Source organism: Eulemur rufifrons, chromosome 17 (genome assembly GCF_041146395.1).
Source record: "Eulemur rufifrons isolate Redbay chromosome 17, OSU_ERuf_1, whole genome shotgun sequence".
NCBI classification, from domain to species: Eukaryota; Metazoa; Chordata; class Mammalia; order Primates; family Lemuridae; genus Eulemur; species Eulemur rufifrons.
Window position 1 is genome coordinate 44,682,822 of NC_090999.1, and position 26,420 is coordinate 44,709,241.

Here is a 26,420-nt window from a genome sequence, read left to right on the forward strand (position 1 = left end):
TCCCTAGAAGGACCACTGGAGCCAGGGGGCTCATGGGACCAGCCTAAGGCAACACCAGCAGAGGAATTAGATCCACTGTTGCCCCTTGACAATAGTGATGAAGAACCGGAAGCCACAGACAGGACTTAGGATGCTAAATCCTAGCAAAGTCTGGAGCTAGGCCAATGGGGTGAAGAGGCAGTGCATTCAGACCTCAGCCCTGAAATCCTCTTTTCCCGGCCCCCACCAAAGCCCTGACCACTTCTCCATGCCCAGCCCAAACAAATCCCACTTGCACCAAGAAGATAAGCCTCATCTCCCAGTGGCAGGCGGCTGCCCACAGCCTTCTACTGTGTTCCCGAACTGTTTCCTCCACGGGTTTGTGAGCAGGGCCTCATCTTATTCCCCTCTGTATGTCCCTCCAGAGCCTGACTGCTTGCTCTTGTAGGAGTGCAAAACGTTACCTGCTGAGTTGGGTATGGAAGCACACTTAAAGCATTAAAATGTTAAGGTTAGGCATTCTAGCCAGCACCAACTAGGACTGAAGGGAAATTTGCTGAAGTCAAAATCTCATGTCCGAGCACCAAATTAAAAAACTCTCTTTTTTACAAGACTCTATTCAATTCTCACCTCCTCTACGAAGATATTCCTTAGCACGCCATCTCCCATATGCAGCCGTCTTGGCCACTGCACATCGTGCCAGATTCTCTCCCTTCTGCCGTCTCTTCTACTTTTGCCTGTCAGCACTTTTCAGCTCTCATGTATTTTAATTATTATATGTCACAGAGAATAAGAACACAGACTTTGCTATCAAATAGAGCTGAGTTCAAATCCTTAGCTGACACTTTTTAATCATGTGCCCTTGGACTAATCTTCTTTAACTCTCAGTTTTCATATCTGTAAAATGAGAAAATAATAATATCCACCCTATAGGATTATTGTAACAATTTAAAGAGTCAGGGTGAAGTGCTTAGCATAAATCCCAGCACAATAACAAATGTTAGTTCTTATTTTTATTAATAAATAATAAATAGATCCAAAGTTGTTAGACATTTTATTAGGAAATGGGTTCCTCTAAATACGTAATTTAAAATCCTTGACATTCTCCCTTAAAAAGTAGATGTACATAAAATTTTTGTATAGAATTTCACGAGAACCACGGAAGCCCTGAATCCAACCTTTCACCTAAGTTTAGGGTACCCCATTATAGAGTGTGCTTTCAGCCTTCCACAAGAGTGAGTGATTGTTGAGGGCTGAAATCATGTCTTCCAATTTTCTACTCCCCATAGCACCTTATAACAGTGCCTAGTACTTGGAAAACACTCAATAAATACTTGAAGATTTGTTGATGCCGAATTTTAATTCTCCACTGAATGCTGGAATTAAGCTCTAAAAATTTAGAGTTAATTCTCTTTATTACTAGAGGAAAAAATGCTTTCATACTCTTTGGAGGATTTGATGTTAATACCACTTTTGCCCAGAACATGAGTTTTCAATTCCAAATGGGACTCTCAGTTTCCAAAGTTCTGTGGCCAGTTCCAAGGAAGGACATTTAGGCCCCTAAGCCAAGTCACACTCGCTGGGAAGAGAGGATGTTCTCAGCCAGCACCTGGACCAAAAGTTCTTTACATCTGTACTGACAACCAAATGCCATGGTGGCCTATTATAACTGTTCACATGAGGCCATTTGCAGCAAGTCAATTTATACCTAGCCTAAGTTTCGCAAAATAGGCTAGAAATTAAGCCAAAAATTCCATAAGAACTCTGACAATAATTAACTTGTATTACTGAACACCTTTGTTAATGGAGATGCACTATAAATATATGTTTATTCAAAACAATTGATAAAAGGTGTGTTTGTTGAGGTATAAACATAGTCACATGCCATGACCTACACTTTATGTCCCTCCCTCCCTTTTTCCCTCCTTTCAAGATATGGTTGTTTTTCTTTCTCCTATCTCTGCTTACCTCCTATTAATAGTTGCAGCACAACTGAGGGGGAAACAGATACTGACTGGAAACAGCATACCTTTTTTTTTGTTCTGTTACTGGAATTAGTTTCTACCTTTCTTGAAGTAGCTATTAATAAATTGTGCACTCAAACACTTAATAGTAATGTAAATTGCAAATGCAACACTAATAGCTAAAGAAAATAAAAGAAAAATTAAAGCCTCTTTTTATAGATCCTGTCAGCGTGAAAGCTCAGACTTTAACATTTGTGTTGCTTTTTGTTTTCCCAACATGTGTGTGGCAGATTCTAAGCAGGTTCTTTGTCCTGAGCTTTTGTGTTCTTCAAACTAAATGACTCTAGCACCCTGATCACAAAAATGCAGAGCAGGCCGGTGAACAAGTGTTTACTTGTTTAAAAAACTATTGACAGCATTAGGAGGATTTGTGCAAGGAATTAGGAACAGATTTTGGTGATTCTGACATTCTGTTCTGTACCATCTTCTAGCTTAGAGGAAGAGAAGTACGTGCAGTCATGTCTATGGGCTTGCATTGCAAGGAGGGAAAGAACTAGCTCATAGACTTTCAGGACAAACTTCCTCTACTGACGTGAACAAACAGAAATAAATACAAGGCAAACCTCCAGTCCCCCACAGGGCATGCACGTGTACTACACTACCTAAAATAAAACTTCTACATATACAGTGTATGTGAAAGCGCATTTAAAAAAAATTTCTTAAGCCCCAGCATTCGTTCTCTCTACTCCCACCAACGAGCTAATTGTCTCTGGCGCTTTTGCGCTCTTGTCCGTGAGTGGAAGTCGGAGGGGCTTCCTGGGTAAACAACAGAAGTTCGCAGAGGAAACTTAGTTGTCTCAGTCTTTCTTCCTGTGCCCCTTGTGCACACCCTTTCTACTCAAATGCCAGCAAGAAAACCAGCGCTTCCTCTAGTTTGTTCCTTCCCTCCTGACTTTGAGTGACCCCGGAGGCCTGCTCCAGTCACTAGTGAGTTAAACTTCTGCCTTCTTACCCTACCCACCCTTTAATAATCTTGCTAATGCATAACTTCTCTTTGGAGACAGAGATAAGAAGACCCAATAAGTAACAACTTGTGTTTATAACAAAGCTTTGGCTTAATAACTAGAACCAGCAGCAAGTTAGATGAAATAGAGAATTTCGTTGAGGCTGAAGTCTGGAGCCCCTGTTGAGGCAAAGAGGGTGGATTTACATGGTGGACTTGAAGTATATGAGTGCAGAAAACCAGCCCAGCTTCTGGTCCTGTTAAGAGAATCAGACTCTACGCTTTGCTTTCCCTGCATGGTTCTAACAAGCCACCCAAAGCTTGGCCACAAGCCAACAAGACTTGGAGCACCCAGCAATCAAGATACCATTTTCTCCTTGTTCATAATATCTCCAAGTTTCTAAATATGAACTTCCCTTCTTCCCAATCATGAGAATTAAATTTTCAAAGGAATAAAATTTTTACATAGAACATGGTAGGCAAAGCACCCTGGCAGAACCTGCTGCTTGGATGGATCCTGAGCCTGGCTCTGCCCACCTTGGTTCTGGGTCTGCTTCCCATCATGCTGCCCATGCTGAGCACAATGACACTGTGCTGGTGCCAGCCTGTAGTGGCTTTAGATGCAGCTGCCAGGAGGAGCTGGACTCAGGTACCCAGATCTCTGCCACCTGTCTGGGGCTTCAAATGACCAAACCAAGTGAGGGAGTCACTCTCTTTCCTGCTCACTTCAAAGCCTCTGCAATTTAGTAGGAGCTAGACTCACACAAGGAATTTATTTTTACTTTGGAAAACAGAATAATTTTATTCTTGCTAATTATCAACATGCAAAAAGTCTCATCACGAAAGCAAAACTACAGTGCGAATGGAACTGATGGGATTTCACAGTCATCAGATTTTATGTACTCAAAAGGGTGTTGTTTTGACATTGTCTCTCCACTAGTCAGATGTTTAATACTTTAAGAGTTCACGATAGTTTTGTTCTTTAATATCCTCAATAGTTGTACATTTTTCCCCTTTCAGAGTGGATTTGGCGTTTGAAAGCTCAAATCTGAAGTCTGCGATTGGTCATCAAGTTGGTTCTCTACAGTGGACAGCTACTAAAATGGTCCCTGGTAACCCCTGTCTCCTGGTAATTATGCCCTTGGGCGAGCCCTTCCTCTTGAGTGAACTCACTTTTGAGGAATAAAATACAATAAAAGTGATGGCATGCCACTTCCAAGATTATGTTACCAAAGGTCTGTGACTTCCATCTTGCTCACACTCTCTTCCTGTCACATTCCCCTTGTTTGATTGCCATGGTGTGAACTGCCCTTCCAGAGGCAAGAACTGATGTCTCCAGCCAGCAGCCGGAGAGTCCCAGTGCTCTGCCAGCAGCCACAGAATGAGTCGGCCTGGAGCAGATCTTCCCCCAGTCAGGCCCTGATACACCTGCAGCCCCAGCTGGCACCGTGACGACAGCCTGGTGAGCGCCCCTGAGCCAGAGGACCCACGTGAGCTGCACCCAGATTCCAGACCCACAGAAATTAGGAGATAATAAACATTTGTTGTCCTTAAGATGCTATGTTTTGGGGGCAATTTGTGACACAGCAATAAATAACTAATACAGATTGTGCTAGGATCAGACAAAGGTGTGGTCTTGAGCAGGGAGAATGGTTTCCTTTTGTACTTCAGCACTGGTGACTCCAAATGAACTCTCATCCTGTCTTCACAAGCACACTAGCTCTGGGAGTACCCATCCTCAGGGGTAGAAGGCTACCTAGCAGGGTACTGAAGGGATGCTCCCTAGGGCCTTCCATTCTTCTCCCTCTTCAAATTACCGCCCTGTCCTCCTGCATGGCCAGGTGGGACACAATGTTTAAGCACAGCTTCAGGCACAACAGGTCAGTTCTGTCAAAGTGATAAGCAAAGTGACCAGCAAACCAGTGAGGGCCGTGCTGGTTCTGGAGATGGGGAGGCTGTAGGGCCCCCTCCCCTACCCTCGCCCCAACCTACAGTGATCATCTCCACTCCTTACAAACCAGCTTTTCTACCGCTAGCCTTCTCTGGGACTAAATTAGAGAAAACAGGTCATTCTAACTGCTCCACAGGAACTTCACATGTTTAGCCTTCTCCCCATCGTGGGAAGATGCTCACGGCACTCCCTCAGGCTAGAGGGAGAGGGAAAATGAAAGCAAGATGGAGGGGAAAAAATGGAAAGCGAAGGAAAGAAGTGAAAATGAGGAATTGAAAGAGGCGGGTGAGGGCAGGTCTGGGGTAGCTCAGTTTCTCCAGAGCGGACTGGCAGACACACGCCTGCTCTGCCTGTCCTGCTCACTAGTGCGCATCCCATCCTGTAGTCCCGGGAGCTGGAATTGCTCAGAAACGTGGTCACAACGTATCGCCATTTCTACTTTTGTCAACAAGCTTCTCTGCAAAACTGAGTGGCCTACTTTTAGGTGTTTGCTGGTGTCTGCTGTTGTCTGAGTGGGAAAAATAAAGACTTCTTTAAATTCTGGAATTATTGTTCTATGAACTCAACAAAAAAACATTGTTTTAAAAAACAGAGCATAATTTCCATGGTAACCCCCCTGGCCAAGGGGGCCGATTCTAACTTTTTATCTTAAGTGGCGAGCTTACATTGCTGATCTTTTAATGATACCATTCATGGCTTTTGGGCTCAAAATTTTATGGTAATAAATTGAGTTTTATTGCCCTTTTCATGATAGTTGGATAATTATAAAAAATGTATAAAAAATTTTCAATGTGGATTTTCATTTGCCTAATGTGAAAACTATTTTCTTTACTTGCTGTCCAATGTTCTCTTCCTTTGATGCCACCAGCATACCTCTTACTCAGAACCAGCCTTTTCTTAGTGGCATCAGGAGACTGCAAGCCTTCCCTAAGCTGTCACGCAGGGAAAGGACCGCAGGGGAGAACCCAGTTGCTATTCTTCCTGGACTGCAGGGGGCATTTCTCTAGAACTCAAAAAACCCCTGAGGCAGAAGGGTTTCCTTCTTCCTGGCCCCAAGGGATGCATCATTATTTCCAGTGGGAACTAGGAAGGTGATTATGTGCCTGTTTCTCTCCCTACTGCAATGAGTAAATTCTAAACGGAGAAGCAGCTTCTCTGATTTCATCCTTCTCTTTCTTCACCATTTTTCTGAGTTGGCAATCCTATGTCAAGAATAAGAAATCATGTGGTTAAGATTTGTTTTGGATTTGCAAGTTTGTGAAGAGGAGGTCGATTTGGGGAACTCAGAGTATGTATGAGAGATTCTCCCAGGTGTCTTCGTGGGGAGGAGCTGCCTGAAAGAAATGATAATACCATTTTGGACATTAGCGTAAGGCCCTCAGAGAGACTTTGAAGGATGTCGGACATCCTCCAAATCCCGTCTCCATCCTACTCCTCACATTGTTGGCAGCACTTCTCATCCAGTTTCCTGCCTGAACGGTGGGCTGGATGGTACGTGCATAAGCCCCTGCCGGGGGTAGCCAGGGAGCATTTCCAAGCGAAGGTCCTAAGCTGTCATTTCTCCCCATCAAAAAAGCATAATGTTAGTGAGTGAGGAGGATGTTCTTATAAGGCTGACATTGAATCTACTATCACTTATATTTTTAAAAATAAATAAACCATTCACATACAGTGTTTGTGTTTGCAAACACTGCTGACAGCCAATTTCCTGCCGCATACCCCAGCAGGCAATGCAATTAGTTTCATGGTGGGCATGTAGGCTCTGGGCCTCAATTTCTCACTGTGTGACTTGGTGAAGTTGCTTAATCTCTGAACCTTGGTTTCTTTTGAAAAATGAAGATGATAATAACTCATAGTTCATGAGGTTGATGGGATTGTACAGTACACTAACACATGTAAAGCTTTTGGCATAATATTAACTATTAGGAAAGCAATAGTATGAATAGTTCCATTATGGCAAAAATTATGAAAGTGCTCCATGTATGTTAAGGGGAGTAGAATACTGCCCATCCCTCTTTATCTCATGGACAATCTTCTTGGTAATCTAAAATCAAGAACATTTGTCTAGCCCAGGGGTTGACAAACTATGGTCCATTGGCCAAATCCAGCCCATCTTTTTATAAAGTTTACAAACTTACTAGCTTATGTATTGTGTATAGCTATAGCTATACACAAGCTATAGCTTTCAAACTATAACATCAGAGTTAAGTACTTGAGGCAAGAGACTCTGTGACCCACAAAACCTAAAATATTTATTCTCTGGCCCTTTACAGAAAAAGTTTGCCAACTGCTAGTCTAGCTTGCAATGAGGCACTAATTATATTCCAGTATAGCCTGTACGGATAAGCTTTTATGCAGGACCAACTACACAATTTATGGAGCACATTGCAAAATGAAATGTGGAGCTCCTTGTTCCAACCTTAACTAGAATTTCAAGATAGCAACAGCAGATCAGCAACCCAAGAATGGGGCCTCCGGAATTGGAGCCCAGTGTGACCAACTACACAAGTGACACACCGTGAAGCCAGCCCTGCCTTTACATCCTTCAGCATTTACCCCTAGTATAAACTCTATTTTCATTTTCATCCCAAAGGTACTTCTTAAACAAAATCTAGAACACAAAATGGAAGCATTTTCAAAGTTATGCCATAAAATAATTCCAGGTAAATGGGGTTTGGAGTTATCTCTTAAAGGAAGAATTATTCATATGAAACACTCTTCCTTCAAATGGTATGATGTTCTCCCTCTTGTTTATTTATATTAAATTATCCTGGGTTTGCTCTACTTTCTTAATGTTAGTTAACCGTAATACTCACTCTGTCAATACTAGTTAGCTGACCCAAGAAAAGTCACTTGGTGTTTGGAGTCTGATAATTATTAATGCATTTTCCCTTGAACAACAAAGAAGGTATTTGGGATTTTTAACCTTGCAAAGCAAGAAAATGTGTCCTGAAGGTCAGAATAGCAACTCCAAGCTTCTCAGAGGCAAGAGTCTGAGACAGAATAAAAATAATTACTCAAGTTGTCTTTTTCTCACCTTTGCTATATCACTTCCCATTCAAGTTCCTAATTTATAGCCTTTTAAAAAACATTTATAGCTCTTTAAAAGGTATGTGCTTTTAAAGCATTTAAACATTTCTGTCTCATCAATGTCAGGATTTAAGAAGGCTTGACGATCCAACATCAGCTAGGAAATAACTTTGCTTCCTTTCTTTGCTGGTTACACTGATAAATGAGGAACAAAGCAGACAGTCCCCCACCTCTTCGTGTCATTTATGGCACAATAACACGTGGGATAAAGCACAGGAGAATCCAAAAGGAAATAAGGCCGAGCAGACTCCCATTAATTAGATCAGCACCGGTCCCGACTCACGTTTTGTCTCTGGGATCAGCAGGATGACAGAGCCAACAGCAGCCGAGAGTGGATTTCTTTTTCAGGCAACCCTTCCTAACCCCCTAACCCACAAGCTTTCCGAGGCCAAGAACAGGAACAAGAAATGCGTACTAACTAGACAGGACCTAGGCTCTCGGGCCCTCCTGTTTACACATCTCTGGGCCTCACTCTCAGACTTTAGGTTCCTTGTTTTCATCGCCTTGAAGTCAGGAGATTTTATGTGAATTTACTGGAAGTCAGTCAGGCTTTCATATTCCTGCCTCCCCAGCTCATCGTAGCCCTCCAGCTTCCACAGACAAATGACCAATCGGTCCCTTCTACTTTCTGAAGAGCGTTTCTCCAGCCTTCCCACCCATTTTGTGAGATCTTGGGTATTCTTCTAGTCATTAATTTTTCTGCTTTCATTCACCAGAATCGGCTTCTGTGGTTTTTAACCAAGAGCCCTAACTGATACAGCTGCTCTTTTTTAAGCAGCAGGCAGTAGAATAAAAGGAGGAGACAGCCTGGTTGTTTAGAGCAGGGTCACATCTTTTAAGGGGGTTGAGGGCATCTGTGCTGCCTTCCTATAAAACGCACCTGTCTCTCTGGCCAGTGGAGTGTCCCTGGCTCCATGCTCTGCGCAAACAGCCCCGTCCCACCCCTCTGCCTGGCCACCCCAGCCTCTCGGGACCCTACCTCAGGCCTAACATTCAGGACGGAGCCGTCTTAAACTAGCGGCCAGAGAGATGGAGAATGTCTAAGATGGAAGGGACTTGTCTGACTACACTCTCCTTCTTTGTCGCCTCCCCTCAACGGTCACTGCCACACACAAGGTAAGTTTAGAATCAGAAGTAAAATGTTATCAGTTAAAAAAAAAAAAAATCTGTTTCATTCATTTTCATCACTCCTTCTTCAGGGTAGGAACATATAGAAGTCGAGAGCAAGGGTTTCTGAAGACAGACGGCCGGGGTTCAAATCCCAGCCCCACCATTCACTAGCCCTGTAATTGTCCTTACGCCCTCTGGGCCTCAATCTCCTCACCAGTTAAAGATAAAAGTGGGATCTTCCTCCTAAGTGTGGTGGGAATTAAAAGAGCTCCGTGTAAAGCATTCAGAACAGTGACTGATACACGCTAAGCACTCATTAGATGCTGTTGCTATTATTATTGTATGACTTCCATGTCTACAGAGTGCGTGGTGTCTGGCATGTTCCCTACTGGGATGGGTTACATGACTGGGAAAAGTGTCAGGTGATTCTTTTAAAATGCAAAGGAAATGCGTGCTTTTAATGTCATAATAGGATCTCACTTCACTCAGAAGCCCCACGTAGAACATAACTAACTGTTTGGGGAAGTGGTGTGGGTAATTATAACTCAGTCTCATTGACAACATGAAGCGCAGCTTTTGTTTTAATGGGCTCACTTGGCATTTATATGGCTGGCTGCTGCCTCTTTGTTCCAAGTACAGTTTAATCTGCCATTTTGGAGCCAAATAGAGATCACTGGCATATTCAAATAGACATACCTTTTTGTTTTAAGCATATTCTACTGCATTTTGGTACAAGCAAAAAAAAAAAAAAGTTTCAGAAATATGTGATTTCTAGAAAGGCAGGCTTGGGGACTTAAATCTGCTGAGTCATCACATGACCTCAGGCTGGGGAATTCTTTTGGCCACTGCAAGGAGAAGTGACTTAAACATCAAATTTTATTCTAGAAAAAAATGTTATCTGGCTCTTTTTTGCCATCTGCATAATCCTATATCATGTGACGGACGAGCCCACCATTCTTGGGTCAGGCTTTCCTCTCTGTGGAATATGGACCTGCGGTCACAGCCCCGCTGCAGCCAGGAAGCACGTGGCCCTGTGTGTGCCATGGGGAATATACACGGGTTCCCCAGCTGTGAACAAAAGCAGAAACCCAGCAGGAGGACTCAGAAGTTAGAGAGTCATGACCCAAAAAGGGGAAGGCTGAGCCTGGGATATGAGTGTAAATGGAGTGACACTACGCAAGTGGAAAGGAAGGGGAGGTCCCCAGGAGGCCAGAAAGAGACAAGGGCAGGAAGAAGTAGTGGAGTTGGACTGCCAGGGTTTGAATCCTGGCTGCAACACCTACAAGCTGTGTGACTTCAAGCAAGTTAGTTGAATTATCTGTGCTTCATTTTCTGTAAAATGGGGATGAGCATAATAGTACCTGTCTCATGAGGCTGTTGCGTGGATTAAATTAGTTAATTATGTAAAGTGCTAGCACTGCCTTCACACAGTAACACTACGTAAGTGTTAGCTATGACTATCGGTGCTAGCCATTAGTACCACGTTGAAATTCTCCGCAATGTCTGAAGCGGTATGTAAATGTACGGCATTGTGCTGGACTGATCTGTGTGTTCATTTGCTAAGGCTGCCGTAACAAAGTACCACAGACTGGGGGGCTTAAACAACAGAAATTTATCTCCTCACAGTTCTGGAGGCTGGAAGTCTGAGATCGAGGTGTCAGCAGGGTTGGTTTCTTCCGAGGTCTTTCTCTTTGGCTTGTAGATGGCCGTCTTCACCCTGTGTCTTCACCTGGCCTTCTCCCTGTGCCTGTCTGTGTCCTAATCATCTCTTTTTATAATATTGGATTAGAACCCACCTGAGAACCTCATCTCACCCTAATTACCTCTTCGAAGGCCCTATCTCCAAATACAGTCGCATTCCGAAGTACTAGGGGTGAGGGCTTCAATGTAGGAGTTTGGGGAGGTGGGGGCACAATTCATAACGATCATTTATCAGTTTGGTTAAGCAGGAACTGTCTTTCCCTTATCTAAATGGTTCCTGGTGAGAGTTGGCCAAAAAAGGTTCTTGCATGAGATTTTAGAGACATAGAAAGAGCAGTAGCCATTGCTCTCTGGAGGTCATGATGGTAAGTAGAAGCGACAGACTCGGAGAGGTCATCAAGATCCCGCTCAGCCTGACTCTCCTCTGCCCCAGCCCTTCTTCCAGATCAGTGGCAGCCTCAGGCCTGTCACCAGACATGAGGCTGAGGACCTGAGACTTTTCCCGTCCTCCTTGTCATCCCGCCTCAGTGGCCGGACATGCCTGGCTTCTTGGATAGATCAGCTGGTGAATCCTCTGATCCCTCAATGTCCCCTCGTCTCCCACAACTGTGGAAAATCTGGTTACGAAGTAAATCTCTTATCCTGTGATGCTCATAGTGACACTGCTCCCATGATTGAGCCTCGATTGATACAGGAATAATACTAATTAATAATCATATTAATATTTTCTTCTGGACATACTATTACTGAACCAGAAGGAAGTCTCTACCTCACTGATAAGCATACCTTGGAAGTTCTCATTATCTCAAGCCTGAGCTCATTCAAAAAATCCTCTGAATTTGTTTTCCTGCTTCCATCTCTCCTGGTTCCAATATGTCCCACAAATCGCTGCCAGATAAAATTTCTTGAATCACATTTATATCATTAAGGAGCAGTCAAGGGAAGTCCCCAGATAACAGCTGAGTAGCAGACCTAGAGAGCGACAGGTTCAGATTCGAGCAAAAGAATGGTGGTATTCAGGGAAAACAAAATGGGCTGGGCACAGTGGCTCACGCTTATAATCCCAGCACTTGGAGAGACCGAGGCTGGAGGATTACTTGAAACCAGGAGTTAAAGACCAGCCTGGGCAACATAGTAAAACCCTATCTCTACAAAAAATATAAAAAGTTAGCTGGGTGTGGTAGTGTGTATCTATAGTCCCAGGTACTTGCGAAGCTGAAGTGGGAGGATTCCTTAAGTCCAGGACTTCGAGGTTGCACTGAGCTATGGTAACACCACTGCACTCTAGCCTGGGGGACAGAGAAAGACCCTGTCTCTAAAAAATGAAAAAAATATTTTTTTAATTAAAAAAATAAAAAATAATGGAACAGATGCATTCAAAATATGGGAACTATTAAGAGAGTGGTTTACAGTGCCATTGGGTTATTGGGGCAAAAATGATAATGAGGCATAGAAAATGGAGTGAATTTTTAAAAAAATAGTTCTAGTACTCATTCTAATCTGTGAGAGATACGTCCTGAGACCCCAGTGGATGCCTGAAACCTCAGATAGTACCGAACCTTATTGCCATCAATTGGAACACATTTCTGTTCATGTCTTCCACTTACAAATTTTTCAACTTAGCCAAGCACATATCACACACTGTGGCCAGACTTTGGCAGTTTGAAGTGTGACAGCAAAACCAGTAGGAATTTTTTCTTCTTCTTCACAATTTTCCAGATAAGATTCGTTCTTATTATGGATCTTAGCAACCTCAGCTTAAGATTTTTTTTCTTTCTTTATTAAGTTGAGAACTTTCACCTTTTCACTTGAAGGAAGCACTTTGTGGCTCCTCTTTAGCATATCCAAACTGCCAGCACCACTGCTTTTGCACTTTGGGGCCACTATTATGTAAATCAGGGTTACTTGAACACAGGGCTGCAATGCTGTGACAGTCGATCTGACAACTGACATGGGTACCAAGTGACTAACAGGTGGGTAGCACAGACAGTGTGGATTCCTTGGACAAAGAGATGATTTATGTTCTAGGTTGGACAGAGTGGGACTTCACGAGATTTCATCATGCTGCTCAGAATGGCACGTAATTTAAAACTTATGAATTATTTCTGGAATTTTCCATTTAATATTTTCAGGCCACAGTTGACTGTGGGTAACTGAAACTTCAGAAAGCAAAACCACAGATAAGTCGGGACTACTGTATTAGTTCCAGGACATATAAGAAATCATACAAGAAGAAATATCAAATTACACTATTCTACTCGAAGGTGAAGACTACTTAGACATGATAATGTAACGTAAGAACATAGAACATCATGACTATTTACAGAACGGTAGGCTGTGAAGTGAGCACATGGGGAGAGTGAGAAAGGGGCTGACATGACAGGGCAGAGAGTGTGTTGAATCGTGTGCTGGCAGCTTTTGTAGACAACTCCTTAAAGAAGGCAGACTGCATGGGTAGCTGAGAAATGCAGCAGCAACTCTCGGGCTATGTGGGACGAGGAAGATTTTGGGGAGATATGAGAGCATGTTTGTGTACTTTGGGACTGATCCAGGATAGAGCAGAGCTGGTGGCAGAAAAGGAGGTACAGAGAAGAGTATACAAGAGAGCAAAGGGGTGGATTTAAAGCCCTGGGCTTTGATAGGGGCAGGGATGTGTCCTCTGTTATATCAGATGGGAAGGAGATACAGATCCAGGAACAAGGAGAGGGTTCGTACGTCTGGGTGGAGAGGAGGATGTCTTTCTTCCTTTCCCCTCATCCCCACCTCCACTTCCTGAGGTTGGAGTCTCAAAGCACTCTCCTAGAGCTGCCTCCTCTCCCTGCCAATAGGGCAGGTCAGAGGGGAGTAGAAAAAGCTAGGTCAGCGAGGAGGCGATTGTAAGCCAAGACGGAGATGAACCAACTTGTTGGAGTCACACGGCTAATTAGTGACAAAGCCAGGACTAGAATCAAACTGGCTGCTAGCCTAGTACTCTTTCACTACTAAATTACCATGTAATATTGAACAGATGGGAGTGATTAAGGTTTCGAGCCATTATAAAGACTAACACAACCCAAGTTATGTGAAATAAGGAACGAAGTAGAAACAGAGCTGAGATATTTAAACCTCACTTTGCAGGAAGGGGTAATTTTACCCACTGTTGAGTCGGTGATTAGATTAGGGTGGATTGAACTCAGCTGTAAACTTTTCAAAGGCATTACCTTTGCCATTCTCTAACCTGGCCAGGCTGGGAGAAGCCCAGACTGCATGAGGTGGCACTCAAGGGAGAGGACCAAAATAAATGTCAGCCAACAATATTTACCAACTTGAACTTAAATTAACTCTTTAAATTACACAGATCCTTCGGCAATCTTTGCTCTACTCCAGTCAGAAGCACTTATTAAATATAATGAAAAGTCAAAAGTACTTAAAAATAATAGGTATTGTTCCACCTCCACACACATGGGGGCCCTGGCATTTGTACCTTCAATTAGAAGCGATTCTTCTTCAAAATATTCTTTCCTTAGACTTCTTCTTCGTGCCATCCATGTGGCTCTTGTTCCATTTGCAGCAAAAGTCCTTCATTGTTCTGTATTTTAATTTCCACCATATCTTGGACTTGGGTGTTTATTTTGATTGACATTTGGTTATCTGCCATGCAAGTATTGTGTTCCCTTCAACATCACCGAATTTGATATATGTTCAACTATTAATGCTGGCATTTGTCAGGCAGATTAGTTTTACTATTATATAACTTTTGAGGGGGGCAATTTGTTAATGCCCACATTAACAAGTCACCACCAGGTTATGCTAGCTCACAATTCCCTTTGTAATTAAAATCCTTCTGGTTGAATACTCAATGTTCATAATCAGTAGTGATTTTTAAACATTCAACCAATATTCACTTTTTCCTCTATGGTTGAACCCCAGTTCCCTGATCCCTAGCCCAGGTCAGAACTCCTGGGCCGGGGGAGCTCTGGAAGAATCCCACTGTTGCCAGGTAGCCCCAGACATCAGAGGGAAAATACCCCAACGACCAATATTAATTTCTATTAGATCACTATTCTCACTAAATTCTCATAATCTTACCTAAGACTAGATAAATATGATTTTATGTCCAAGTCTCACTCTCACTTTACAGAAAGGCTCTGGAGCACCTAAAGATAAATAATACAACAGGCATCATGCAGAGTCCTATGCCTCACCCACTTCACCAGGAGGAGGGAGGGTATAACTTCCTGGAAGGAATAGAAAGATTATAAATGCAGATTATAAAAGCCTTCCCTGACCACACTATCTAAAGAAAATACTCTCCATTCCTTTCCTTGTTATTCTGTGTCTCAACATCCTATGTATTTTCTTCATTGCACTTATCATGATAATTTGGATTTCTATTTTCTTGTTTAGTATCTGTCTGCTCCACTACAGTGTAAGATTCCTAAGAGCAGGAGCCATGTCTTATTTCCTATTGAATCTCCAAGTGCCAGGAACATTGGCTGGTGCAGAGTAGGTACTAGATAAACATTAATTGGATGGATGGATGGATGGATGAAGTAATATGCTCTCTTCTCGCACAAGGAGGGTAAGATGGGGCCCAGTGAGCCACCTGTTTAAGCATCCACTCTGGATAGCTAGGTGGGTCTCGGGTGAGATACATTAGGGAAGATAGTAAGGTGCTAGCTAACTCTTTAGGTCCAAGTGACATGTAAACTTGAAAGAAAAGTAATAAAACCATATGGGGGCTTAGGGAAAAAAACCAACACTAGCAGGAAGAAAGATAACCTTGTAACTAGAAAACCACCTTTTGTCATGTATCTTGGAAACTTAAGTAAAACATGAAGACAAATTTGACAAGAGATTAGGAGATATTTAACAAACACTTATTAATTGACTGGTTGTCTGACTAAAAAACAGAACAAAACAAAAAAAATGGTGGAAATACTAATTATATTTACAACACGTTAGAGTGGAATTTTCTGTACTCTTGAGGAGGATCTGGATTGGTATGAAGCAGAGGAGAGCTGTGTTTAGGGTCAACTCCTCTACTCCCCGCCCTGACACTCACAATCCTCTGTCCATATCTGGTAGGCTTGTGTTGCCATCCCACTAATCCAGCTACCACAGGACTGTTTTCCCATCACAGTTTGCCCGCTTTGTAGTCTAGTCCAAGAATTAGACTTTTCTTCCTCCCATCCGAAATACTTGTCCTGGGTATTATGTATTCAAGATCCTGATGATAAACAGTTAACTGAAAATCCCTCATGTGGGTCATTTTCATCAGGAAAAACAATACTGTCATTTTCTCATCTTAAAAATAATAATTTATTGACCTCACCTAACCTCTAGCTAACACCCATCTGCTCCCATTTCTGTGCTGCACTTTATGGCAAAACTCATTAAAAGTTTGGTCTGTACTTGTCATTTCCAACTTCTTTCCTCGCACTCTCTCTTGAATCTACTCCAATCAGGGTTCTGTTTCAGCCATTTCACTGAAACTTCTTTTATCAAGGTCATCAATAGCCTGCAAATTGCTAAATCCAGGGGTTATTTTCAGTTCTCAATTTCCTTAACCCATCAATAGCATTTGACACAGTGGAATGTTTCCTCCTCCTGAGACACTTTCTTCGCTGGGCTGTCAGGCCACGCCCCGTCCTTCCCGTTCACCGGTCAGTCCTCAGACTCCTTGCGGATCCATCTCCTCATCAACCTGACCTCTCACCCCAGTCCCTGCCCTCCTCTGCTCTGGTATACTCTCACTCTCTCAGTCATCTCCTCTAGCCTCGGGCCTTAATGCCATTCATATGCTGAGGAATTGACATTTCCAGCCTGGATTGCGCTCCTGGGCTCCAGACTCAGTTCCTGGTGCCTGATTTCTGCCTCCACTCAGATGTCTACACCGGCGAATTTCCCTCCCACATTTGCAGGTTCACAGTCTTCCCCGCCTCCCCCACTCTTCCATCCTCACACTCAAAACCCACCCTACAACCAAACACCAGTGAATTCTTTACACTGTTTTCCCAAATATCTCCAGATTTAGATCATTTTTTACCACCTCCTCGTTACCACCCTGATCAAAGCCACCAACATCTCTCACTCAGATTAGAACAAAAACCTCCTAATGAGTCCTCCTGCCTCTGTCCTTACCCACCCACAGTCTATTCTGAACACAGCAGCTAGGGGACCCTTGCACAAGAAGGTCAGGTGATGTTACCTCTCTGCTCAGAACCTTCCTATGGTCTCATGTATCACTCAGAACAAAAGCCAGAGTCCTTAAAACAGCCCGCCCAGCCTGCACGACCTGGCTGTCATCATCTCTCTGCTGCCATCATCTCTCTGCTCATCTCTTACTCTATCCTCGTCTTTCCCTTTCCTAGCCATCTGGTCTCACTGCTCCCACAGCCCGAGCGCCTACTCTTCCTTCAGGGCTTTGCTCAAACTACACCTTCTAAGTGAGGCCCTCTCTGCCCACTTCATTTCAAATCACAACTTTCCCCTCTCCTACCGCTTCCTGTTCTTCCTATTTTTTCTCCACAGTGCTTATTACCATCTATTATATATTTTATTATTATATCGTCTGTCTTCCCACATTACAGTGTAGGCTCCATTAGGACAGGAAGTTTCATCTCTTTTGCTCAGTGCCTAAAACAATACCTAGCACATGGTAAGCAATCGAAGAATATTTGTTGAAGCAATAAAAAGCCATTCTGCACCAATATGTTAATGATTTCTGGTATCCTAATGGGGATAGCCTAGGCGCAATCCATGCCCCCAGCTGCAGTTGTCTAACCCAAAGAAGCAACTCTAATGGAGGGATATCAGACTACATAGATTGAGACTATAGCACCAAACAGTGTAGTAGAGAGATATCTGGGGGTGGCTGGGGCCTTGTGGTACCCCTCAAATTATGCTGCATTGTTGACTGCTACATGAAAATGACTTAGGCCACTTGCTCACTATGAGTCACAGGAGTTGTATGGCTGCCAACAAAAAAACTAATGCAATTGTTGACTACATTGATAATAATATTTTTTAATGGATATCACACTCCTATTGTTTTCTGGTCTGGTCAGACCACATAGAGAGTATCATGTTCACCTTCAGGGGTTATTTTTCAAAAGGAATATTGTTCAAAGAAAATCAGTCAGGATATTGAAGTAGCTAACAATGATACAGGGGAAAAAAATAATTGAAGGGACCAAGAGTGCTCTGTGATTCATTACATCTAAGAACAAAGTCTAAAAGCACGCACCACCCGTGCTACCACTCTTTCCTCCTCTGTTCGTGGCAGACATTACTAATCACTCCTGATTCTCCTCCTATAGTGTTTGCCCAGCCCATAGCCCTCTAGGCAGCCACTGTGCAATCCACTGGAATTGCCAACTGAAATGAAACTTGCGGCCCTAAGGTAGGTATAATTTTTCTCCTTGAAATATTTGAAGGCATATGATATGAAAAACACTGACTAAACTAGTCCTATCTAGTTCTGGAGGATAAAACTAAAACCTATGAGTAATAAAAACTCAGAATCAAGAACATTTTAATGGTAATCACTGTCCAAAGTGAGGTCTTAAAAGGTAGGGCATCTGGAAGAACACCTGTCAAGGATCAATGGACAAAATCTCCTTGGTAGATGGGAGATTGGACTGGATAACCTCTAAACTTCATCCATCCCTAAAGTTCTGCGGATCTTCTACTTGGCTCTGCTAGGCCGGGCCAGGAGAGGTGGGCCGATAAAGAAAGCCTTCAAAGCAAAGCCATTCACCTTTAAATTACAGCTATCTCACTGAAGAAGATAACAGAAAATCAGAATAAAAGAGACAATGGGTTCAGCACAAAGAGATAAAGTGATTATTTCCAAGTTTAATAACAATAGCAACAAAAATCTTTTTTTAACTTTTGGATACTTGTCATCCATTTATCTTCATTCTTTCCTATTCCCACATAATTTAACCTCATGCCCTAATCTTTTTGGTTAGAAGCCAATTAACTCTGTTAAAAACAGCGAGAAGACAGCTGATGCCAGAAGCTTGGCTCACTGTGTTCCAAGACTTGGTAATTCCTTCCCTAATGACATAGTAGAAACTCTGTCGCCACAGTTAAGAGCAGGCTAGAGACAATTACTATATTTAAGTTGCGCTTTGCAGGTTATCATACCCACATCTGCAAGCTATTCCCTTTGTAAAGCAGTTGGAGTTATTTGCCACAAAAAACTTGTTGGAGAGGGTCAGCAGCTGCATGAGGACCAATGACTGAGACTTATTCCAGTGGCCAGTGGAAGACAGACACTTAACTTTCTTTTCAGCAACTCCACACCCACCCCTGCCTCTCGGAGCCAGGCTCCTCTTATCCAAACAGGAAATCTGTATTTGGGGTCCAAGGAAGGGGTGGTGAGCGACAAATCCTCTAGCAGCCACCCACTGGCCTGTGAAAGGACAGAGACCAATCCAGAGAGCAGAGAGCCGGTCAGCTAGAGACCCACTAAAGCAGCAGTCCCCAACCTTTTTGGCACCAGGGACCATTTTCATGGAAGACAATTTTTCCACGGATGGTCGGGGGCGGGGGGGTGGTTTCGGGATGATTCAAGCACATTATATTTATTGTGTACTTTATTTCTATTACTATTACATTGTATATATAATGAAATAAGTATACAACTCACCATAGGTTGGGGACCCCTGCACTAAAGAATCTCCCTGACATTTATGAAAGGAAGGAAATAAAAAGACAGGACTTCTGCACAGTATGGCATTGTCTGAAAGAAATCAGAGTATGTGCTGGGTGCCACGGAATACTGGACTGCTGTCATTCATGGCCTAGAGCAACAACAACTGCTCTGGACCTTGGCTCCCTCATCCATAAAATGGGGACAGCAATGTTTAATTTTACTGAATAGGGTTGGGGGGAAGAGGGAATGGAAAGATTAAAGTAAATAAATAGATGGGCCAGCACTTTGAAAAGAGTTTTAAGTACTATCCAAATGTCAGGATTATTATTATGAGCATTTTATTATTTTGAGCCTGTGATGATAACCACCTGTAAGATTTCATATGGTAAAATCTATTTCATATCCTATTAATAAACCAAGATGAAATCTAGGCTAGTGTCACTCTAATGTTTTGTATACAAACTTTGGCTAAGTCCATTCTTTCTGAGTTTGTACCTTTCTATATTTACCCAGAATTTTCTGTCCTTGAGTTGGTTAATTAATGCTTTCAATTGTCACCTAAAAATTGAGGGTCAGTTATTGTTTGAAGGAGCGTGCCAGTTATGTGGGACATGTGCTTACACATAGGCCTCTTAAGTAGAAAAATCACACTTCTACTTAGAAGGCTAAACCAGGTGGATTGCTTGAGGCCAGGAGTTTGACACCAGCCTAGGCTACATAGCAAGACTCCACCTCCAACAAAATTTTAAAAATTAGCCAGGCATGGTGGCACATACCTATAGTCGCAGCTACTTGGGAGGCTGACATGGGAGGATCACTTGAGCCCAGGAGTTTGAGGCTGCAGTGAGCTATGATAGCACCACTGTGTCCCAGCCCAGTGACACAGCAAGATTGTGTCTCTAAAAAAAAAAAGAAAGAAAAGAAAAATTACACTTCTGTCTGCTGAGCAGTAGGACACCCACTTTGAATTCCACCCCATCCTGTTCCCTCTCTTCCCTAATCCTCCTCCTCCCTCTCCTAGGGAGTTAGACTTCATTATATCTACCCATGTCACTGCTACCAAACAGATGAGTTTGCAAGATATTCAGATATCTCCACATTTTTACTGGAATGATTATTCCAGTAGGGTTTTTTTTTCTTTTAATCTAGGTTCTTTGCATCTCTATCTGTTTCTATCTGCATGAATTTTAATTTTACTCCAGAAGCAGATAGAACAAATAAGAGAAAAAAATGAGACTATTAAGAAACTATATAACAAGAACTTAGGGAAAAAAATAAGGAGCTAGTATCCAGGAAACGGAAAGAGAATAAGAAAGCAGGATTGAACTACTGATTAAAATGAGGTATAGGTGCCATTTAGTCTGGTATTGGTGCCACCAATTACCATGCATGTATTGCCTAAATCTGTGTCAAGGCAACTGTTCTCCAAGATTTTCCAAGACTTCCCAGTACGATAAATTAACTAGTCTAGAGCATGAATAGTTTTATGCCCATAAGATGGAATCTTGCAATAGTTGTTAAGCATCAAGTTCTTTGACTTTCATGTTTACTATAGCTATGGAATTCTAAGAAACACCAAATAAAACTGAATACCAACACATTTCCTAAACTAGTGTAACAACTAACAAATGACAAATGGCTTCATTATCTTCAGTCACTTAAGTTAACTCTACTTTTACAGGACTAAATAGAATATATAACTCTCATCTCTGTTGTATTGAATATATCATGAGAACATATGCATGCTAATATATTTTATATCAGTAAATTGGAAGAGAAAAAATTGAATCAGACCCAGCAAGTAGACAAATAAATTCACATCTAATCTAAGTGTCGCTTTAAACCTACTTATTTTACTTCCTATTGTAAGCATGGTTACCATGTAATTTGATATGACAAGGTAAGATAATGACAAATGCATCTTTGTGCTCTCATGTTGATTATTCTAAGTAGCAAATAAATCACACAGTGTTAACCAAGAAAGGACAAAATCATAAAAAGACATAGAATGAGATGAGCATGTATTAGAGGACTTTGACTCCAGCAATCACTCATTAACTGTTCATAATATCTTTTTCACAGTCTGGTCCTACCCCTTCCAATCCCTCATTCATCTCTGGTTATGGGAACCCCATCACTAGCTAGTCCCCAGGTCCAAAGAAGTCCATAAAGGTGGTGATAGAAACTCATTAACTATTTTCAATATTTCAAAAATCCTAATAAATGTCATCATCGGCTATGGATCTGAGTGGTAGTTATACCTGCCCTTTATGAATAAAATATGTGAAACAAATAGGCAACTACTTCTCAGTAAATGCCTCAAGATAAATAAGTGAAAATATCAGGCCTGTGTATATGGAAAAGCAATAACAAAGGGAAATACCCCTAAAGCGGTTCTGGATCAGTGGTGAAAATTTTGGAAACTTCTCGAGTAGCAACTTCTTGAGAGTATCTTGTGGAGCAGATAGGAAATAAGAATTAGTTCAGGCTGATATGACCTTTTGGTGTAAGGAATTCCTATCTTCCTGAGAGGACTTTTCATGTACTTCCTTAATTCTTTCTCATTCTCATCCCGGAGCAAAGTCACTGGCAATAACTGTGTGAGTAAAATGATAATCTGCACACTGATGCACAAACACACATGCACACACACACAGAGGAAATCTACAGAGAAAATCTAATGAATGTGGAAATGAAAATGATCATATCTTGTCTGATATGAAACATGAGCCCTTGGCATGTTATGTACAGAACATGCTGGAAATCTTGGAAATAAACTATTATTGAGCTATGGCTCCTTAAGAGCAGTTCCTTTAAGGAAATCTGTTAAAAGTTATGCATTCCTCATTATTTTTAAAGGACCCAGGGTTTTCTTTGCAACAGAAAGGACAGCAGGTCATGGTAGCTGAGAGAAAAGTAAGAGGCCCTAAAGGCAAGTCAAAGAAGCCACCAGTTCAGACTTCTAATTGGGTCCAGGCAAGTTTACTTGATAAGCAGTGATTATGTCTTTCTGGTGTTAACAGCCTATCCTTATTTTATTCATTCATTTACTTACTCCTTTATTTGACAGCAGGTCAGAGCAGGCATGAGTCCCAGGTCTTGTGCAGCTTATTTTGTAGCGTGAAGATTGTAATCTACGATGAAGCCATGCCAGGGTGCTCCAGGAGTACAAGGGTGAGATTTGGAGTATGGAGATGGGACAGACTGGAATTTTTGATATCATTCCTCCTAAGACACAGAGCCCCTAAGCATAAAATCTCAACCCACTGAGACATCATAGAGACTTTCAGAAAAGTAAGTTATGGTAAATAAAAATTATATGTTATAAGTTTTACAATGTGCTTTGAAGTAATTGAGAAAGTTAAGTCCAGGAATCATTGTCTATGGCTGTTATTTCAACACATACTCTTTAATCTACCCAATCAAATGTGATCTTTTCATAAATTTTTAGGAAACTAGGATATGAAAATTCATCCATTCTCACCAATCTTATCTTCCTGGAGGATAGTGTTAATCTTGGACATATCATTAAGATTTAGTTTCCTATAAAACAAAGGGCAATGGAGAGAAGATGGTTGTGATTCTTTCAAGGTCATATTGTCTGGAGCTTTCCAAGGATTATGCATAATCTAACATGATTCTGTGTATATGTCCAAAAATGTATATGTACCTATATATGTATGCCAATTAATTAAATGCTTCAGAGATACACATCTCTCACATCATTAACAATGGTTGGCTCTAGAGGGTGGAAATAAGATTGGAAGATAAAATAGAGTATTCAAATTTTTCAGTGATTACATAGTCATATGCTATTTGTATAATTTTTAAACACCTTATAACTCACTGCAACCTCAAACTCCTAGGCTCAAGCAATCCTCCTGCCTCAGCCTCCCAAGTAACCGGGACTACAAATGTGTGCCACCATGCCTGGCTAATTTCTTTCTATTTTTTGTAGAGCTGGGGTCTTGCTCTTGCTCAGGCTGGTCTCGAACTCCTGGACTCAAGAAATCCTCCTGTCTCAGCCTCCCAAGGTTCTAGGATTACAGCCGTGAACCATTGTCCCTGGCCTATTTTCCTTCTCTCTAAAGAACTTCTTTTAACATTTCTTGTGAGTCAGTTCTACTGGCAACAAGTTCCCTTTTTGTCTGAGAAACTCTTTATTTCTTCTTCATTTTTGAAGAATAATTTCACAGAGCACATAATCTAAGTTAGGGTTTTATTTTTTTCTTTCAACATTTTAAATATTTCACTCCTCTCTCCTTTTGCTTGCACAGTTTCTGAGAAGTCAGATGCAATTCTTAGCTTTGCTCCTCTGTAGGTAAGGCTTCTTTCAGGATTTTTTCTTAAAAAATCTTTACCTTTGGTTTTCTGTAATTTGCAAATAATATGCCTAAGTGTAGTTTTGTTTTGTTTTTGTCTTGTTTTGATTTTGCATTTATCTTGCTTGGTCATCTATGAGTTTCCTAGATCTATGGTTTGGTGTCTGATATTAATTTGAGGAAATTTCCAGTCATTATTATTCCAAATATTTCTTCTGTTCTTTTCTCTCTTCTTCACCTTCTGGTATTACCATTATGCATATGTTACAACTTTTGTAGTTGTCCTATAGTTCTTGGTTATTCTGTTCTGTTTTTTCTCAGTCTTTGTTCTTTTTGCTTTTCGGTTTTGGAGGTTTCTATTGATATATCCTCAAGCTCAGAGATTCTTCCCTCAGCCATGTCCACTGTATTAATAAGCCCATCAAAAGCATTCTTCATTTCCGTTACAGTGTTTTTTATCTCTAATATTTCTTTTTAGCTCTTTCTTAGGATTTCCATCTCTGCCTACATTGATGCTATGGTCTGAATGTTGATATCCCCCCAAAATTTATATGTTGTTATATAATACTCAGTGTTAGAGTATTAAGATCCTTTTGGTGAGTGACTAGCCCTCATAAATGGAATTAGTGCCCTTATAATAGAGGTAAAGGGAGCTGCCTTGCTCCCTTGTGCCATGGTGCAGCTAGAGGCACCATCTTTGAAGCAGAGAAAAGCTCTTACCAGACACCAAATCTGCTGGTGCCTTAATCTTGGACTTCCCAGCCTCCAAACCTGTGAGCATTAAACTGTTGTTAATAAATTACCCAGTCTAAGGTATTTTGTTATAGCAGCAGGAACAGACTAAGACAATTATCCATCTGTTCTTGCATGTTCTCTACTTTATTAGAGCCCTTAGCATATTAATCATAGTTGTTTTAAATTCCCCGACTGACAATTCCAACATGCCTGGCACGTCTGTTTCTGATGCTTGCTCTGTCTCTTCAAACTCTGTTTTTTGCCTGTTGGTATGTCTTGTGATTTTTTTTTCTTGATAGCCAGAAATGAAGTACTGGACAAAAGGAACTGCTGTCAATCGGCCTTTGGTATTATGGAGGTGAGGTGTCGGGGAAGGGCAAGCAGTCTGTAGTCTCATGATCAGGTCTCAGTCTTTTTAGTGAATCTGTGCTCCTGGACTGTGAACCTCACAAGTGTTTCTCAGCCTTTTATTCCCCACTTAGATGAGAAGGATGGCTAGAGCAGACTGAAGGTAGATATTTCCCTCTTCCCATGCAAAAGGCTAGATCTAGCTACAGTTGGATGTTTAACTTCCCTTGGGTCATTTAGGCTCTGATGGAATTCCAGCAGGTTAGGCTCCGGTTATATAATTTCTCCTGAGGGCAGGCCTCGTTAGGAACAGAATGTTCTGGTATATTTCAAAAATGGTTCCTTTTCTCCTCCCCCTTTCAGAAGCATGAAGGGGTTTTTCTCTGACACTTACCGTGAGAATCAGATTGGGCTCCTGCAGGTAAGAGCTACAAGAGTGTGGGCCCTGGATAACTGGGTCCCGTGGAGTTTTTAACTCTCAGCCTTGTCCTCCCTGAGCCTTCAGCAATTTGTCAATCATCATTCAGGTCTTCCTGCTCTGGCTCTGGTTCCTGCAAAGGTTTCTACTCCAGTGTGCTGTGATTCTCTCTACTCGCTTTTCTTCCCAATTTTGAGGGCAGCAGTTTTCCCTGTGACTTCACCTCTCTTAAAGATTTAAGAAAAGGTGTTGATTTTGCAGTGTTGATTTTGCACTTTTTACTTGTTAGGATGGAGTGGTGACTTCTAAGCTCCTTATGTTCAAAACTAGAAATTGGAAGTCCTTTGTATAATTTTTAAAAATCTATACAAATGCATAATGAAGGAGATTGTCTCTATAAAAAATACTACATGGTAGTTAATTTATTTATCTAAACCTCTAAATTTTGTCCTAATCATCTAATGACTTCTTTTAAAATTTTCAACTGGGTAAAATGTGCTCATGTATAATTATCTACCCAGAGATTTTCCTTATGAGAAAATACAAAAGCATTCACAGGCACCTTGGGGGCTGGGAGTCTGTCAGGAGTACGGAGGATGGGGAGGAAGGGGTTAATGACAAGAGCTCTTTTTCTCTCACTCAGGTTTGTTCTGCACTGTCCCATTTGAATAGTAATTGGCAAAGGAAGTCAGAAAAAAATTAAAATTTAGAACTAGAAGATGCTTCATAGGTAATTTTTTACCTCTGAATAAAATAAGCCCTGAGAAGGTTAAATGACTTATCCAAAGTGAGACGTCTGGTAAATATGACAGTGTGACATTGAAATCCAGAGCTTCTTGTGTCATGCACTTTCCACTGAACTTCCCTGTCTTTTGATCTCCAAACGTCCCCTAACGTCTAAGTTCAAAAGCTTTAAAATGCAAAGTTTACCAAACACAGTTGCTTCAGTCTTCTTATCATTAGGCACCAAATCACGAGATGGTCTGCCCTGTCATCACTAACATTTCATCATAGGGTCACCAAAAATAGCTTCTCTAAAGCTTCTCTGGAAGTCCAGGCTATACTTTAACTTCACATCCAGGTGGTTCTCTGAGCTGGTAGGCACGTCCAGCTGGCAGCCTTTCTGGAGAGCCCACTGCAGCGCCCCGGTGTTTG